Below are 18094 nucleotides of genomic sequence, written 5' to 3'. Positions count from 1 at the left end.
CCCGCCTCCGGAGCAGAGCTCATGCAGAGCCCCTGCTCCCTGCCACTTCTGCTCAGACTTCTCTGCACTGAACTAAGATGGTGCCCACCTTTTATACTCCCTTCTCAATGCACCCAGGAACTGCTTCCTCCCTGCTCCTGCACTACAGGGTTCCCCTTCCTCAGTGTTCCCTCCCCCCACTCCAGCCAGGGACAGGGACTGTCGTGCCCATCTCAGGGGCATATTGGTCGCCCTGCCCCACGGCAATGTGGTGTAATGCATGCAGGTGTCGTGTCCTGATCCACACTCCATCCTTACCTGAGAGTGAGATATCACACCTCTGGGTGAGGTGCAATACGTCTGTAGCAACCGAGCCCTCAGGGTGCTACAGTTCCATTTATCTTCAGCCTAGGTGACGTATTGCGATACAGGGCCGTGATTTTGGCTATAAAAGGGTCCCCTAGACCCCTACCCCAAGCTTTTTAAGAGAATCATATATGGCGTGCCAGGAGACTCTATGGAATGCTTTCTCAGCATCCAACGAGAGTATCTAATTACAAATTTTTAACTGCATCTAGCCCAGGAAATACTTTGTGCCTAGTAGCAGTGTCTGCTAGTCAGCGGATTATCCCGGCTGTTAAGCAAGCTACACCACCTGTAGTTTAGACACTTAATTTTTTCAAAGGAAATGCTTCGGGACCATGGGATACTTAGTGAAGAGCATCAGGAGGCACCCCAAGGCATAGGGGCTGGGACTGGCAGTAGGATGCCTTGCGGTGGACAGCCGAGCTCGATCCTTATAAAAGCTTTTTAACTGCAGCAGCTTTAGTGGACGCTACTGGAGCTGGAATTACCGCGGCTGCTGGCATGAGACTTGCCCTCCAATAGATCCTTGTAAATGGATTTAAAGTGTATTCATTCAAATTAGAGAGACAATTTAAATTAAAAAGCTTAGAGCTGCCTCCACCACAGGGGGGCTCGCTCGACCCACCAGCGGACAGGCACCAGTATTGGGAGAGGGGGGCTGGCCGTCAGGGTTCACCGCGGCTCTGGCACAAACCCGGCGACACGGAGGTGGCACGGGCAGGAGCGGACTGGCCGTGTCGGCTTCTCACTTTTTGGATTTTAGAAGGGCATGACATGCCTATATCTGTGTCTCCCCCTCCTTTTACTCCTCCACCTCTTTTATTTTCGCATGACTATATGTACTTGTCACTTTTCCATGTGTTAGTTATGTCTTCTGAGCAGTTTGTCAGCTTTTGGACACCTTTGAAGGTGTTTTCTATGTGTTTCTATGTGTTTTTGTTTGCCTGCCATTGGTTTTAACGGTGTTCGAAGGTGTTCGACGAACAGTTCGACGAACAGTTCGGCGAACACACGGGTGTTCGACGAACCGAACCGAACTCGAACACTACGGGGGTGGCTCAACACTAGTTACAATAAGCCACTGTCATAAATGCCACTTTAGAGTAAGAGCTACTATTTGCTAGCAGCTCGGGCTCATAGAGGACAGAGATTGTCTTGGTGAAACTCCCCTCCTTAAATCCTAAAAGGTAATAGGCCCTTGGGTTATATAGTTCTGTGTAGTGCACTCCCCTAATCGATGGAAGATGTGCAGAGAAATTGATCAGGACAGGATGTAGGTCCCAAAATAGCATGGTGTTAGAAGGTGAACACTCAGTGTAAGATTTCAATATGTGGCTTTTGAGCATTTGCTTATTCTAAGGGTCAGTTTACACCATGCACGTCAAACTCTGGCCCACAGGGTGATTATATTTGGGCTGCAACACCAGAACCACTACCCTGATGTGTGATGGTTATTCTGTATGGAGGACTATGTGGAGCCCATTATTCTGTATGGAGGACTATGTAGGGACCATTATACTGCATGGAGGACTATGTGGGACCATTATTCTGTATTGAGGACTATGTGGAGCCCATTATTCTGTTTGGAGGACTTTGTGGGGCCATTATACTGTTTGGAGGACTCTGTGGGCCCATTATTCTGTATACTGGTTGGCCTGCGACTTTGTCTAAGTTTTTCGTTTTGGCCCCCTGTGTGTTTGAGTTTGAAATCCCTGGTTTACACAGACCGTCTGGCTGTAAGACGATGAGTAAACCTTGACCAATCAGTGGTTGTTTAAATGCCTGCTTACCTGGGCACACCAAAGTAAATGATGCGCAGTGAGCGATCTGTAATAGGTAGGCTGCCATTGTTCTCGGCAGTATGAGTAATGTTAACACAAGATGATGCACCACCGAGACAGATTCTCTTTTGCTCTATGTTCATTTTACCTGATAAATAAGCATTTTACTCGTTCATTGGCTGATCGAAAACCTGTTTACACAGCAAGAAAATCATAAAAATTTCCGTTTAACAAGGACTTGTTCGTGATTATTTTGAGTGTAAATGTAGCTTTGGCCAACTCTCAATCTGCTTGCCCTCACTGAAACCTGGATCCAGGATTCTGACACTGTTTCCCCTGCCGCTATTTTTCATGGCGGCTGGCATTTTTCCCATTTCCCCGAGACCTGCGGACCGACTTGGTGGTAGAGTCGGCATACTCCTGTCCCCTCAATGCATCTTCCAGGTCATCCCCCCAGTTCCATCACTCTCATTCCCTTCTTTTGAGGTCCACACCATCAGGCTCTTCCATCCCCTCTCCCTCAAAGTAGCTGTCGTATACCGTCCCCCAGGCTTACCCACCCAGTTCCTTGACCATTTTTCTGCCTGGCTGCCGCACTTCATGTCCTCAGATTTACCAACCCTTATCCTGGGAGACTTCAACATCCCCATAAACAGCCCCACCTCCTCATCCGCATCCCAGCTTCTATCTTTAACCACTTCTCTTGGCCTCTCACAGCTTTCAACCTCTGAGACACACAAAGACGTACACACCCTTGATCTGGTCTTTGTCCGGCTTTGTTCAATCCTCTACCTAGATAACTCCCCTCTTCCCCTCTCTGATCAGAACATTCTCTCCTTCACACTCACAAATCCTTGCCTGCCCCAGCACACTCCTACCTATCACACATTCAGAAATCTACAAGCCATTAACCCTCATACACTTACAGACTATCTTCACTCATCACTGCCTCCAGTCTCCTCTTTTCCCTGTCCTGATCTGGCTGTAAACCACTACAATGACACTCTCAGAAGCACGCTGGACCAAGTAGCGCCCCTCACCCTCAGAACCTCTAAACACAGAACGCCTATGGAGGAAAACTCGCACACTAGAAAACTTCGATACTCCCTCCTCAGTCCTAAAGCCCAGGCCCCCACCACGGACATTTGTGCTGAGGACCTGGCCTCCTACTTCACAGAGGAAATAGACACCATCCGTCAGGAAATCAGCTCCCAGACACCAAATGCCGTGACTCCCATCCCTCCTCACATCCCCTCTGGATCACTCTCCACATTTGACCCAGTCACAGAAGAAGTCGTCTCCAGGCTCCTCTCTTCCTCTCATCCCACTACATGCACCACTGACCCCATCCCCTCACATCTACTCCAGCCTCTTTCTTCAGTGGTCACTACTCACCTAACTAAAATCTTCAAGCTCTCCTTCTCTTCTGGTATCTTCCCCTCCTCCTTCAAACACTCCATCATTACTCCATTATTAAAAAAAAAAACCTTCCTTGACCCTTCCTGCACAAACAACTACAGCCCAGTCTCCAATCTTCCCTTCATCTCTAAACTCTTGGAGCACCTGGTCTACTCCCACCTTACCAGTTACCTCTCCACTCACTCTCTTCTAGACCCATCACAGTTCTGCTAAAGTTGTATATCTTTTTTTTGTTTTTGTTTGGTATAGCGCCCGCCCAGGCGGCTCTATTTCATAAAGTGGCCTGAACTATAAGAAGCTTATGCAGCATGGTATACTTTTCCTTACTCTAGAGCCCTACGTCCAGCAAATGCCGCTGTATATGGCACAGACTTACATTGCAGGAGCTTGTTTAACAGAAGAAGAAACCTGCATGAAAAGAGCCTTGTGTATACTGAGCTTTCTATTGTGTGCATATTCTGATTAACCTACTGTATGTAGGTCTCATTGTTCAGTGCTTTCTTTATAGCATATAACTAGGTAAGTATATGAGCTATCCTCATCTTAGGATCCATTTTCATTGAATTGTGTTTATGATAAAAGGGCCGAGCTCTTATTGTCTCCGGACTTCCTGCAATTAATGTGTGTGGCCATTGTGAGAGGGAGCTCTTATGTGCATGCATTACCAGCACAGTAATGGAGGAGAAGGCATGCCATATCATGGACACATTTAGAAAGATTGATCGTGGGCAGACTTCAGCACTAACGTCAGTTGTCACACAGGCTGGAAGAGAAGCCGGCTTTGTATTGGCTTTTCCTTTGATTTATGAAAAGGTTGCAGTAGAAAAGAAGATATCACATCCAGTAGACAAAGGTGGCATTAGCTGGATGGAGCGCAGCCTTAAGAATCGCAAACACCAGTTATTCTCATTACAAGTCTTAAAGCTCTCTGTATCCGTAATGGTCGTCTTTCAGAAATATTTACTGTGTCAGTGGTGGTAGCCGTGCAGAATTGACAAAGCGGACCTTCCAGAAATTGCTAATATTTGTTATACTCATACTTGAGAGGATTAGTTGTTACATTTAGGGATTTTCCAAGATCAGCAAACTTCTCTTCTGATGGCACAAAAAAAAGCCTGTATTTCATTTTCTTTCATTCAAAGCATTCTATAAACACATCAATGGCCGTGCGAGTAGTTTGTTCTGTCACTACCTTTTGGAGACAGTAAGGGTATGTTCACACATGGTGTTTTTGCTGTCTATTTCAAGCTGTGTAATTTGGTCCTTTAAAATGCCCAGAGTTTTACAGTACCGGCATAATCAATGAGATTTCACAAATCTTTTTCCTCCCTCATGTATTTCAGGGTTTTGTAGCGATTTTCACCCATTTAAATGAATAGATAGAAAATGCATGTATTAATGAACATATAAATGCACCAGAAGTGTGCGTTTTTTCTCCTACCACTCTGATTTTTGGTGCACTAAAAAACACTGCAAATCCGCAACGTGTGAACATATACAGTCAGCGTGAGAGAGTAGGGAAAAAAAAGCACAGTAAATTTAACCCTTTCACGATATTTGTCGGACATGTACGTCGCAAGTCTGAAGCAGATGTATGGACTGGGCTCACGGGGCAAGCCCACCCCATACTCGGCAGGTCATGGCTGTGTTCACAGCTAGGACCTGGCTCTAACAATCATCGGTGGAGCGGAGCTCCACTCACAGTTGTTAACCTGTTAAGCAGCTGTCAATCTCTGACATCGGCATGTAACACGCGCCGGCGTGGGGGTGCATCATTTCATGCACCCACTAGCTCGCGTGTGACATGATCAAGGGTCGCCGATGGGTTGCTATGACAGCTGGGGGTCTGTAGAAGACCTCCGTGCTTGTCATTGTGGAGCGCCTTTGAAACCCTGCTTGTGGCCGTGCTTCAAAGGAGATTTGTCCTTTCTGCTATATCCAGCGATGTAGCACAAGTGATCAGACGATTGCAGCTTCAAGTCCCTTAAGGGGACTATTAAGAACAGTGAAAAGTAAAAAAAAAAAAAATTTTAAAAACCCCTAAAAGTTCAAGTCACATCCATTTTCCCCCATTAAAGATAAAGATATTAAAAAAAAATAACAAACAACACAGTTATATGAAAAAGTTTGGGCACCCCTATTAATCTTAAGCTTAATGTTTTATAAAAATTGGTGTTTTTGCAACAGCTATTTCAGTTTGATATATGTAATAACTGTTGGACACAGTAATGTTTCTGCCTTGAAATGAGGTTTATTGTACTAACAGAAAATGTGCAATCTGCATTCAAACAAAATTTGACAGGTGCATAAGTATGGGCACCCTTATTTTCTTGTTTTAAATACTCCTACCTACTTTTTACTGACTTACTAAAGCACTTTTTTTGGTTTTGTAACCTCATTGAGCTTTGAACTTCAGAGCCAGGTGTATGCAATCATGAGAAAAGCTACTTAAAGTGGCCACTTGCAAGTTGTTCTCCTGTTTGAATCTCCTCTGAAGAGTGGCATCATGGGCTCCTCAAAACAACTGTCAAATGATCTGAAAACAAAGATTATTCAACATAGTTGTTCAGGGGAAGGATACAAAAAGCTGTCTCAGAGATTTAACCTGTCAGTTTCCACTGTGAGGAGCATAGTAAGGAAATGGAAGAACACAGGGACAGTTCTTGTTAAGACCAGAAGTGGCAGGCCAAGAAAAACATCAGAAAGGCAGAGAAGAATGGTGAGATCAGTCAAGGACAATCCTCAGACCACCTCCAGAGAGCTGCAGCATCAACTTGCTGCAGATGGTGTCACTGTGCATCGGTCAACTATACAACGCACTTTGCACAAGGAGAAGCTGTATGGGAGAGTGACGCGAAAGAAGCCGTTTCTGCAAGCACGCCACAAACCGAGTCGGCTGTGGTATGCAGAAGCACATTTGGAGAAGCCGATTTCTTTTTGGAAGAAGGTCCTGTGGACTGATGAAACCAAGATTGAGTTGTTTGGTCATACAAAAAGGCGTTATGCATGGCGGCAAAAAAACACAGCATTCCAAGAAAAACACTTGCTACCCACTGTAAAATTTGGTGGAGGTTCCAGCATGCTTTGGGGCTGTGTGGCCAATGCCGGCACCGGGAATCTTGTTAAAGTTGAGGGACGCATGGATTCCACTCAGTATCAGCAGATTCTTGACAATAATGTTCAAGAATCAGTGATGAAGTTGAAGTTACGCAGGGGATGGATCTTTCAGCAAGACAATGATCCAAAACACCGCTCCAAATCTACTCAGGCATTCATGCGGAGGAACAATTACAATGTTCTGGAATGGCCATCCCAGTCCCCAGACCTGAATATCATTGAACATCTGTGGGATCATTTGAAGAGGGCTGTCCATGCTCGGCGACCATCAAACTTAACTGAGCTGGAATTGTTTTGTAAAGAGGAATGGTCAAAAATGCCTTCATCCAGGATCCAGGAACTCATTAAAAGCTACAGGAAGCGAATAGAGGCTGTTATTTTTGCAAAAGGAGGATCTACTAAATATTAATGTCACTTTTCTGAGGTGCCCATACTTATGCACTTGTCAAATTTTGTTTGAATGCAGATTGCACATTTTCTGTTAGTACAATAAACCTCATTTCAAGGCAGAAACATTACTGTGCCCAACAGTTATTACATATATCAAACTGAAATAGCTGTTGCAAAAACACCAATTTTTATAAAACATTAAGCTTAAGATTAATAGGGGTGCCCAAACTTTTTCATATAACTGTATGTGGTATCGCCGTGTTCAGAAGTCCGATCTATTAAAAATCATTAACCCGATCGGTAAACACCGTAAGCGAAAAAAAATTAAGAAAGCCAAAATAGTGTTGGGGGTTTTTTTGGTCGCTGCAATTCCACAACAAATGCTGTAACAAGCAATCAAAATTTCAAATTCATTCCAAAAGGGTATCAATAATGAGCACCATTACATATTCGCACTTACGCGCCTTGGCATTCTATCAATGATGTTACTAATGGATGAGGAATGTTTTGCCACGCTGAATGCACTTGGGGACACATCATAAAGATGCGCAACTGGCACCTCACTTTGTAACTGCCGACCAATGACGTCTCATATGTGCTAAACAGGAAGTAAGTCCAGAGACGCTGCAGGCCATGGTTTCACGTTTAGGCCACTCACTTTAGTATGAGCAACATGTGGCCTGATGTTGTCATTTTGAAAAATTGGCTCCTGGGACACTTTAAAGAAATGGCTGTACCTCTGGTTCTACGACCAAATCAATGTAAATCCAAGCTGTTAGTCTACCTGAAATAAGCAGTAGAAGGTCCAGCTACTGTATCTTTTGCCATCCCACACCTTAATTCTAGGAGTGAAACCAATATTGTGTACCTTGTGAAGGCCTCTTCATGGCATTTCCTACATGGTCTCCAGACCAAACTCTGGCTATCATTGCATCCAAGACAAAATCGGGACTCATTGCTGAAGTGAATAAACCTCCATTCTATATTCCATTGCCATCTTGCTCTTCACAGTAATATCATTTGTAAGTTTGTGGTCTGAGGTGAATGGAACTCTTGTAACTGGACTTTGCCCAATGTTGCAAACACCTTCAGATGGTTTGTGTAGAGACACTGTTTAACGTTTTAGGCTTGGTATGCGACATCCAATTTCAGGTGCGATACAGAATGGATCTGTCATGGAACCAGTGGTACGGCTAGTTGCCCAAAGTGTCCCATGAACAGTTTTTTAACACAACAATGCCAGGCCGCACTTTTTACTCTTTTGAGCAGTCTGCGTGGCCTAAACATGCTACCATGGCCTGCAGCGTCTCTGGACTTGTCTTCCAAGGATTACCTCTGGGACGTCATTGGTCGGCAATTGCAAAGGGAGCTACCATCAGCGGATCTTGATGATTTGCATACCAAAGTGCATTCTGCATGACAAAACATTCCAAAGACAACCTTTAAGACCTTCACTGATAGCATGCCAAGATGTGTAAGTGCATGTGAAAGTTTTTTTCAGGAAATAACTTTGATAGCTATCCAACGGGATTGTTAGCTTGATGCCTCAATGGACAGACTATCAGTAGGGTCTAAGCCAATAAACGTCCACTAGACAAAATGAAGTGGCCAGTGTGTTTGCTGAAGCAAAGTAACTCTCTTCTGCACTACGCATATGTGCCTGAAGGGTTTGTGTACCACTGTACCACTGTCACTCACTTATTGATAGTTTACAGATGAAATATAAAGAGATTTCACAATTTTTATGACTTGTATTACAAAATGCCATTTATGTCACACTCCATGTTTTCTGTAAAAGTAGCCCAAAATTGTAGATTGACTTTTCAACAATGAAACCAGTATTGTTACATTTTTCTATAAATTATCAAAGTTACTTATGTGAAAAGTGCAGTTCTTCATATTTATTCACTATTAAAATACAGACTTTCATCTAGATTGTTTTGTATTCTTAAAGGTATGTTCTGTTAATTCAAAAAATGGTGCTAAGCTTGATCTTTGTCAATAAATTATGTTTCTAGTTTGCACACACACCTTCCAAAATTATAATTGTCCTTCACATGACAGTCCTGGAAATTATCCATGGCTGCTAATAGCTTAAGCGGTTGGTTCCTTAGACAGTTTGTAGGATGAGTTGTATGCAGGGTCACAACATAGAAACCATTAATCCCGCGTTACCTCATTTATTCCACACTCAGACTTGTAATGGAGGAGAAATTAGAGCTTCCTGCCAATGAAGCTTGTAATAATAGGACATTGTTGGAACAGCTCCTATTGCTGATTGGCAATCAGAAGAAAAACGCTTTGGTGTGTAGCAGTAAATAAACAATGAAAGATGCAAAGATATAATCTGCACAAAGTTCTTCAAGCATAGCGTTTGATGGTGCTTTATAAAGACAGGAGGCCAACAGCCTTCAGCTATTGCAAAATTTTGATGCAATTTTTTTAAGACCATTGTCCAGTAGTTAGAACAGGGATGACAAAGTTATACAAAGGGCCAAAGTGAAAAACTTGGACAAAGTCACGGGCCAACCAGTATCAAGTATAATGGGCCTGACAGTCCTGCATACAGAAAAATGGGCCTTACATAGTCCTCCATACAGAATAATGGACCTCACATAGTTCTCCATACAGAATAATAGGCCACACATAGTTGTCCATGCAGTATAATGGCTCTTACATAGTCCTCCATAAAGAATAATGGCCCCACATATGGGTGGTGGTTCTGGTGTCAGGGGCCAAATGTAACCACCCTGCGGGCCAGATTTGACCCACGGGCCAGCATTTGACACGTGTGAGTTAGAACCTTTTACCTAGGTTTTGAGCTAATCACGTTTATTTCATTTTATTTTTAACAAATGATTAAATACATTATTTGAGTCATACCCCTAAACTTATTAATGTAGATCTCGGGCCAGAAATGATAATGCCTGTCACGGGGATACCGCAACAGAGAGGAGCCAGAAGATTGCAGCGTCTGGTTTCACAAACTCCTGCACGGATTAGAACTGCTTCAATCTCTTATTAAACAGTGCAGGGTTTTTCCTTGCTGGCAGTGCAAGGGTTAATCGATTCAGTTGATCTTCTGGAGCTCTCCATCATGGATGGTCTCAGCAGTTCAGTGTTGGCCACTCCCCTCTGCCATATATGCTAGCCACTGGCACTTGGGAATTGGCAGTGATAGATTTTACTGTCTGGTTAGGAGTTGGAGGTGTAGTACAGTGTTTGGAGTTGGTGGTTGGAGAGTTGTTCTGGAGATTTCTGTGTGGAGTTTATTTGCGTGTTCATCCTCATCATCTCCTATTTGGTTTCACCTTTCAATACCCTCCTTGTGTTCCACTCTGTTGTTTTGTGAGTGTATTTTGTATTCTTGTAGTTTTCATTTATCCCGGTCGGCCTTCCCTTGTCTGTCTGGTTAGTGTAATCCTATACACTTCGGCCTCACACCTCCCTGGGTGAGGGAGGGAACAGACAAGGGTGAAGATGGCAAGGTACATGACCCCGGAGTTTCCACCTTCAGGAGTAATCTGGGGTAAAGGGATAGACTTGGGTGCCCCTAGTTCGAGGGATTGGGTAGATGCCCACAATCCCTAGTCACTGCGTGACAATACCCATGTGCTCCTCAGTTATCCCGTATGACTACTCTATTCAAACCTAATTATTCAGAAACAGGAAATGTTTGTCATTTTGAAGATCTGTATGGAGAGACAGCTTGGTTTCATCTCCTCCCCTATATCTTGTGTGAGTTGCGTCTGATTGACTCACCCATAAGCCAAAGAACTGCTCATTCTTGGGCTCATTGTTTGAAAGGTCCTTGGAAGGCTTTAGTGAAGATTCTGCTAATCCTGCCTTTGCAAATATTATTGGATCACCCCTCCTTGAGCAACATGACTGATGCAGTGAATAAGAATTAAATTATCTGATGCAGTGGCCTAACACTTTAAATATTCCATGTGCCGCACATTGTGTGGTTTTCTTGGTTTGTCACTGGAAGCCTACTTTAAAGGGGTCTGTTCTATATTGTACTGTACCTATGCAAATATGTTGCAATATTTAATCATTTTAGATGGAATACTTCTGTATGTAAAATGCTGTTCTGTGGTTGACATACTATTTTAAGCTAGGTTCACGCCAATGCTGTACACTCTGCTGAGCACTACGTCCTGTTGGAATACCGCTTTTCAGGGATTCTGACAGGATCCTTTACAGAGCCATTCACTTGAATGAAGCTCAGAGTCACTGTGGACAGTGTCTAGCTTCCGCCCTGGCAATATTCATCTTTTTCAGACCAGCACAAAAACATTGCAAACGACAAATACTGCCAGGACGGAGGCCAGACAGTGTTGAAGGTGACTCTATTGACTTAATTCAAGTGAATTAGTTTGTGGGGGTTCCTGTTTGAATAGGTTTTCGGGAATTTTCACAGAAACCCTGATGTAGTGCTCGGTGGAGAGCACTGTATTAAAAGGAATCGGTCACCAGGTTTTTGCTATCCCCATTTAAGAGCAGAAGGGCAAAGACTCTGATACCAGTGATGTGTCACTTACTGTGCTGCTTGGTGTCATTTTGAGAAAATCAATGGTTTATCTGCTGCAGATCTAGCTGTTCTCTGAATTCTGAGCACTGTATAACCCCGCCCACCCCACTGATTGGCAGCTATCTGCTTACACTGTGTATAGGCAGAAAGCTGCCAATCAATGATAGGGGCAGGGTTATGTAGAGCTCATGGATATGGAGGACTACATTTCAGCAGGTTTACTAGTCCTCTAGTGATAATCTGCTGCTGATTTTTTCAAAACTACACAAAGCAGCCCAGTAAGTGACACAACACTGGAATCCGGGTCTGTGCCCCTATATTATGATGCTCTCAGATTGTGTCAAAAACCTGGTGACAGATTTCCTTTAATGTGAACCTAATTTAAATGTTTCACCCTTGCATGCCCCCACAATATACTGTAGATAGTGATCAAAAATTTTGTTTGCTTGTGGGATTAGATCAGTCTTTCCCTGTGAGCGATATGAATTTGGAAGAAGCATCTATAAAATACCTATAAAGTGGAACAGAAGTGTTACCCATTATATAATGACTTGTATGAGATGTAATCTTTTTCTCAGTTTAAGCACAAGTTTTCTTGCAGATATTAGAATTGTAAGCAAACAGTGGCCCACTCATATGAAACTCAGGCTGGGAAACTGGTCATGGAATACCAGACCCAGTCAGAATATGCCTACTCAAAGGAATATATAGAACTGTAGAAAACAAGCGCCTCTTGAGAAAGCCTCTGGGCTTGCGGGCAAAACGCGCGTTGAGGCGTGTTTTGACCACCACACCATTTCTGTGACACCCTACGTGGTCTTTAGTCCCCCTTTATCTAGTGAGCATATGGGATATTTTTATGTTTGACACCTGTGATATGGCTTATGTTTGAGCTCTGGATGTACTCTAAGTTGTGTCAATTAATATATTGCAATACATATATTCCTTGCTTCTCACCACCCAGATGAGATATATTTGGGTCCTTTCTTCACCGTACGGTGTCAGTCTCTGATCCACTGCACCTTATGTCCTGTTTATATGCTGTGATTTATTGCTCTATGTATTTAACTATCACTGTTTTTCAATAAAGTTGTTTTTATGCCATGATACTCATGTTTTCTCCAGTTCTAGATATTAGAATTGCTAGGAAACTTGTAAAGCTGTAAGAAGTGCTAACTAAGCCTGCAGTACGTCCGTGTGAGCATGGAGTGGTGTCTTGCCCTATGTTTTATGGCTGTATGATGTCTGACAGTAATCTCATTTAAGGTTTTCCCAAAAGTGTAAACTGTGCATTAAGCAGCAGAACAAATTCCTCAAATCAATAAAAGGCCACCACTTTCCCCCTGTATGCTAAGCCAGGAAAATTCTTTGGCTCTGCTGGAGATGCTGGAGCCATTTTTGTTGATGCTCATCAATATCACGTCCGAGTGCCTAAAGAGATAGGAAATGGATATGGGAGCATATGAAAATACAATGAGCACCAGTCATAAGCAGGCCGGATGTCAGGGGACAGAAGTGGGTATTGACTGTGGAATGAGAAAGCTCATTTGATTTATTACATGTCAGGAGTGTTGATATATGTGGATCTGGGCTAATATCACCCCTGGCGTTCTGTAATAATGTTTCTCTGCTGCTTGCCTTACTTGGCATCTAGAACTTTAAGTAATAGCCTTTCTTTTCCCTGTGTAACAGTTAATTGTCTCTGTAGAACAGACATTGGGATACTTGTATTTATCAGATCATGTGTCAAACTAAGAAAAGAAGGCTTCACGTTTTGTGATTGACACGTAGCCAGGTTCTCTATAAGCAACTTTTTCTAGGTTTCATGACTTATTAATAATGATGAGCACTTTATAAAGTTCCCTGGGTTTTTGAAAGGCACCTTTGTACTTTACCGTAAGTGCGGTTAACATGTACACTGGATTTATACTGCACAGTGAAAATATTTAGGCCCCATATCTAGATGATGATCCGATAGATCAAACTGATGTTACTGTAGCTGTAAAGAGTGGGGGATCTGGACCCCCCCTATTGGTGATCAGTGGGGGTCTCACCTGTGGAGCCCCCTGTATGATCTAACTTCTGCGTATTGCTTTAACCAATTAAACTCCATACACAAACATTACTGGTAGACTGGGTTGTGCCCGCATTCTAGAAAACTGGCGCAGCACGGGAGAAGTCTTTCAGATGGAAGGAAGGTTCAGGTTATGTAGGATCCTTCGTCTTGAATCAGTTGCAGAATGGTGAGCACGGGAAGGATGATGGTCAGAAATTAGCAAGGAGATATAGGGTGGTGCAGAACTATGGAGAGCTTTGTGGGTGAGAGAGAAGTTTTTGTACTCCTGTAGCGGATGGGTAACCAATGCAATGAATGGTCACAAGGTGGCGGCTTCGGTGAAGTGGCTGGAAAGAAAATGTACCCTGGCTGCTGCATTTAGGATGGATTGGAGAGGAGTGAGTTTGGTAAGAGGGAGACCGATCAGTAGAGAGTTGCAGTAGTTCCGATGAAAATGAATAAGAGCTACAGTAATAAGAGTTTTTGCAGTTTCAAAGGTGAGAAAAGTTTGAATTCTGGAGATGTTTTTAAGATCGATGGAACAAGAGCGAGTAAGTGACAGGACATAGGGAATAAAGGAAAGTTCTGTGTCAATTATTACCACAGGACAGCGAGTGTGCTGCTTGGGAGTTATGTTTCAACCACCCAAAACAACTGCATTATCGGGTATAGGTGTTTGGGTATGAAATATGAGGTGTTCAGTTTCAGATAGAGGGAGGATATGATTGAGACAGCCAACAGACAAACCCTGGTATATTGCATTAAGGTAGTGGTGATGTCAGGACAAGATGTGTATAATGGGGGTGTCATAGAATGCCACGTCTGCAAAAAGTCAGTTTATCAAATTGCCTCTCTGACAGAGCTGTACCAAAAAAACTGCAAATCCTGATATCATGAAGTGGTAATGTTTACGAGAAGCTACAATACAGCCAAGCATTAGTTTGATATACCGATGAACATTGCCAAAAGTCATCTGAAGTAATGTAAACCTCCATCGGATTGAACCATGGCCCAGTGCAAACACGTTTTATTTAGAGAAATGAATCCCTCACCTTCTAACAATCTGGTAACCAAATCTGAGTTTTCATAAGTGTTTCCTTTGCAGATATAATTTGGCACTGGTGTGAAGACTACCAATAATTCATAAGAGCTGTATTTAGATAAAGAATCAGCTTATGCCTGTGACAGCACTGCTGTAACCCCTTAGGCGCCATAGATTGGGTTTCATAGGAGACAGTCATTTTAGCTATATAATTCAATACAATTGAATTGCATTATATAGAACGAGCAATCAGACGATCACAGGTTCAAGTCCCCTCGGGGACCTAAATCTAGCTCTGCAGCCTGCTTTAGAGCAGCATTAGCAAAGAGCCTCCAAGCACACACTCCTTGCCTAGGAAAACGGCCACTTCTAATAGACTGCAGAGGTGACGGATAACCTCGGCAATGAGTGATAAACTGTGGAATTAAAAATCTCTGTTCTTGAGAAGAGGTAAATGTTAAAGTTACTTGTTTTAACAAACACCTTTTAATTTTACCCATTTATGATGGGGAAACCTCTTTAAATTCATGTATTTTTGGCTATACATCCTTTTTCAATTGGGTTGCATAAGAATTTTGGGTCCTTTCCCTTTAATTGTCTGTGTTGCACGGTCTGTGTCTGCCTGCAGAATGTGATTCCTGAGAGTAAGTCAAGGGGAGCTGAGATGAGTTATCCCGTCAGAACAAGCTTACTGATTGAATCTTGAAAAACTCATTCTGCAACCAGCAACAGGGCGACACCGAGGCTATAGAAGGCAAACAGTGCAAAATTTAAAGAAAAAATGTTATGACGCCCAAATACAAAAAATTTTTTGTGACCAAAAATGCATCATAAAAAAAACAAAAAAGAACCTTCTTCGGAGGTGTCAATGTCCTTTTAAGATGAGTGTCTATTTTTAAATGCCTTTTAAATAGGGTGAAAATTATATATTATATTTATATGGGACTAAGCTAAATGAGCACTAGATCACCTGCATAATTATATTTAATCATCATTTGATGTTGTCCCATGTTAGACATTTACGGCGTTATCCGCAGGATATCCTATAAATGCCCAAAAGTTCTGATTCCACCTCTGGAGACCACGGAGCCCTGTCACACTACCATGAGTGGAGAGATAACTGAGGTTGTGACAATTGTTGAGCATGCAGGGAGGGACACTTTTGTTGGTATCATACTTTATTATCTGTTTTATTTATTAATTCAAGGTGTTTTATCCTTTGTTCTTACATACTTTAATTAAGCCATTGGGCCATATGCATTTTACTGCTCTTACATAACATATTATTCTATTATACACAATTTGTGTTTGTTTTATAAGTGCTATTAATTAAAATGTACTTTGTTCGTGGGACAAATTCTTTAAGTTTGTTTCCATGTGAAAAACTTCCTCAATTGTAGACTTTTTTTTAATAGACATCAAGGTTGGCCCTCGACTTTGTCCAAGTTTTTTATTTGGGCCCTCTCCATTTGAGTTTGACATCCCTGAATAGAGCAAGGCCAGGGTCAAAACTTTAGCATTTTAGGCCTGATTTTTATGTGGTTAGTCACTTTCTGATGATATCTACTCTAAGGGCGCGGCCCCACTATCAGTATTCGGTCAGTATTCGGTCAGTATTTTTTCTCAGGAGTGGGAGCCAAAACAGGTGAGGAACAATCAGAGAAAAGGTATAATAGATTCAGAATTGGTGACTTGTTTCTATCACCCACTCCTGGTTTTGGCTCCCACTCCTGAGAAAAAATACTGACCAAATACTGATAGTGGGGCCGTAGCCTAACTGTATTGCTTGGTGATGGGAAATAATTGATTTGTAGTTTGCAGATATATATAAAATTCAATCTTTCTTTTTTGGAATGTCATTCCATATACAGTACAGACCAAAAGTTTGGACACACCTTCTCATTTAAAGATTTTTCTGTATTTTCATGTCTATGAAAATTGTACATTCACACTGAAGGCATCAAAACTATGAATTAGCACATATGGAATTATATACTTAACAAAAAAGTGTGAAACAACTGAAAATATGTCTCATATTCTAGGTTCTTCAAAGTAGCCACCTTTTGCTTTGATGACTGCTTTGCACACTCTTGGCATTTTCTTGATGAGCTTCAAGAGGTAGTCACCAGAAATGGTCTTCCCACAATCTTGAAGGAGTTCCCAGAGATGCTTAGCACTTGTTGGCCCTTTTGCCTTCACTCTGCGATCCAGCTCACCCCAAACCATCTCGATTGGGTTCAGGTCTGGTGACTGTGGAGGCCAGGTCATCTGGCGTAGCACCCCATCACTCTCCTTCTTGGTCAAATAGCCCTTACACAGCCTGGAGGTGTGTTTGGGGTCATTGTCCTGTTGAAAAATAAATGATGGTCCAACTAAACGCAAACCGGATGGAATAGCATTCCGCTGCAAGATGCTGTGGTAAACATGCTGGTTCAGTATGCCTTCAATTTTGAATAAATACCCAACAGTGTCACCAGCAAAGCACTCCTACACCATCACACCTCCTCCTCCATGCTTCACGGTGGGAACCAGGCATGTAGAGTCCATCCGTTCACTTTTTCTGCGTCGCACAAAGACACGGTGGTTGGAGCCAAAGATCTCAAATTTGGACTCATCAGACCAAAGTACAGATTTCCACTGGTCTAATGTCCATTCCTTGTGTTCTTTAGCCCAAACAAGTCTCTTCTGCTTTTTGCCTGTCCTTAGCAGTGGTTTCCTAGCAGCTATTTTACCATGAAGGCCTGCTGCACAAAGTCTCCTCTTAACAGTTGTTGTAGAGATGTGTCTGCTGCTAGAACTCTGTGTGACATTGACCTGGTCTCTAATCTGAGCTGCTGTTAACCTGCGATTTCTGAGGCTGGTGACTCGGATAAACTTATCCTCAGAAGCAGAGGTGACTCTTGGTCTTCCTTTCCTGGGGCGATCCTCATGTCAGCCAGTTTCTTTGTAGCGCTTGATGGTTTATGCAACTGCACTTGGGGACACTTTCAAAGTTTGCCCAATTTTTTGGACTGACTGACCTTCATTTCTTAAAGTAATGATGGCCACTCGTTTTTCTTTACTTAGCTGCTTTTTTCTTGCAATAATACAAATTCTAGCAGTCTATTCAGTAGGACTATCAGCTGTGTATCCACCAGACTTCTGCACAACACGCCTGATGGTCCCACCCCATTTATAAGGCAAGAAATCCCACTTATTAAACCTGACAGGGCACACCTGTGAAGTGAAAACCATTTCCTGTGACTACCTCTTGAAGCTCATCAAGAGAATGCCAAGAGTGTGCAAAGCAGTCATCAAACCAAAAGGTGGCTACTTTGAAGAACCTAGAATATAAGACATATTTTCAGTTGTTTCACACTTTTTTGTTAAGTATATAATTCCACATGTGTTAATTCATAGTTTTGATGCCT

At 42.7% G+C, this 18094-nt stretch overlaps 1 protein-coding gene across 2 annotated transcripts in view; it reads left to right on the top strand.

Annotated features, from left to right (window-relative positions):
* The window catches only part of CHCHD3 (coiled-coil-helix-coiled-coil-helix domain containing 3), a 224330-nt gene that overhangs the window by 188120 nt on the left and 18116 nt on the right, over positions 1-18094 (top strand). The gene's annotated exons all lie outside the window — the stretch shown is intronic.

This window comes from Phyllobates terribilis, unplaced genomic scaffold (assembly GCF_046119375.1).
Source record: "Phyllobates terribilis strain yellow unplaced genomic scaffold, ASM4611937v1 Scaffold_11__3_contigs__length_659146591, whole genome shotgun sequence".
Lineage (NCBI taxonomy): Eukaryota > Metazoa > Chordata > Amphibia > Anura > Dendrobatidae > Phyllobates > Phyllobates terribilis.
This window is presented reverse-complemented; position numbering and strand designations above follow the sequence as displayed.